The following is a 2,000-nucleotide window of genomic DNA, read 5'->3' on the forward strand; positions in this document are numbered from 1 at the left end:
TTAATGTTGTATTCTTGATGTTTCTGAGAGGCTGGGTGTACTCCCAGAATGCTGGGGAGTAGCGTGGGATAAGGCTTTGCATTCTTCTTGGGCTATCGCTGCTGCTGCCGCAAGACGGGCAAGTCTTGAAGTGTTAACTCCTGAAGTTTACACTGGATTTGAAACTTTCTTTTTCTCTAACCACAATTCTCTCTCCCACATACACTACCCTGAGCGGTAATTGATGTTTTTCTTAGGCAAGCATTTCCTTGTGTATCACCTGAGTGACGAAGGTATCTAAGTACCAAAGCTGCCGATATTCCTGGATTGTTTCCCCCCGCGCCCCCCCCAAACTACTGAAGTTTTGCCTTGGTCTATTAGCTGATAATGGGTGACTCTTGGGAACTTACTTTCTCTCCCAGAGCTCAGGGCCACTGGCCTTTTCTGCTGCCCGTAGCAGGATAGGAAAGTTGGCTATAAGGCAGATGCGGTTGGCTAGAGGTGTTCCTTCCCAGATGTTCTCTACTCCTTCCCTCTCCCCCCGGCCCCCGGACTAGTGGCTTCTCATAAAAGACACAGCTTGCAGAACAGCATGAAAAACGTTGGAATGTTATCTCCGCACATGCCAATAGATTCCTGCAAGAAAGAGGAGGTATTTGTAAAGACCATGTGCTGCTGATATGTTCCTGTTTGTGGTGGTAACAGTATCGCCAGTTACGCTATTTCTTGGTTTTCAGCTTTTTACTCCACCCTCAGTATATCTAAAAGTCTAGATATCCAACAACATTTGCAAGCGGGGAATTGGAGCTCCCACAGCTGAACTATTAGCTGAAGCTTAGTTTGTCGAGATAAATACTAGGCCATAGCTTTTACTAGCGTTTGAAAACGCAGCACTGAAAAACATTTAATGTCTAACATATTAAAGTACCATAAAGGGCAGGCTTCCAGCTTTTTTGTTTTTAAAGTGTCTCCCTATTGTCCATCAACTTCTGAAATAAATTTGTGTACAGTCATTGTACACGTGTAAGAGAAGTGATTTCAGCACTATAACCATGACAAATGTCACTGGGGTAGGTTAAAGATAACGTAGCACTTTCTGAACCGAGAGCCTTGACAAGAACACTTCGTGTATTCCTGAAAGTATGGAAATAAGGTAACTAACTGTAAAGGCAATTCAAACATTTTTATATTGAAGGTAGGTACTAACCTTTGAAGGCCTTAGAAACCCAGAGGTGTTTTTTCCTCCCTACCCTGTCCCCGAGATAGATACTCAAAGTAGTATCAGAAGGATTAGCTGCTGTTCTACATGCTGGACCCGCCAGAGATACTGAGCACAGGCGGGATCAATAGCTCCGTTTTGCAAGCTCAGATTTTGGGAAGCCACAGGCATAAGCTGGAAGTGAGAGGCAGTTGTTCTCTGTGCAGTACAGCCCGTGCTCAAGAACATTTTCTTCTGTAGAGAGTTTGCAGTCCTAGAGCACCTTTATCCTTAACTCAAAAATTCTTCCAGCTAGAGGCAATTCCCTGCCATAGCGTGTAGCCCAGACTACGCTGGTCTCATTTTCAGCATATTCTGTTCAGATTTCCCTGCAGAAACTCACCATCGCATCCCCTCAATTCTCAGACTCCCTCCCTGAACAGAACGGTGATGCTTCAAGAAGTCTTTCTGATTAGATAATCTTTTGCAGTGGAGCAGTAGCATCAGAGTAAATTGACTAGTTTGATTAGTTGTAATGTTTTTTACTTCTGCTCAAGTGCTTTTAAATTGAAACGAAATATAACCCTTCAGGCGTCCTAGAAAGCTGCATGGGTTACAGAATTTTAAATACTGTGTCAGAATAAGAGCATATCTTGAGGTAATTCAGAATAAAGGAGCTCTTCCAATATTTTCCTCAGTGAGGTAAAATGACTTTTGGGTTCAATTCCATTTAGCGTTAATTGGCTAGTTTAGCTTCCACACCACTTCTGCACAAGTCCGTGCAGGACTGCCTAATGTTGCCGCTCTGTTGTGCCACGTCCCA

The sequence above is a fragment of the Pygoscelis adeliae genome, unplaced genomic scaffold (assembly GCF_000699105.1).
Source record: "Pygoscelis adeliae isolate BGI_AS28 unplaced genomic scaffold, ASM69910v1 Scaffold167, whole genome shotgun sequence".
Taxonomy (NCBI): domain Eukaryota; kingdom Metazoa; phylum Chordata; class Aves; order Sphenisciformes; family Spheniscidae; genus Pygoscelis; species Pygoscelis adeliae.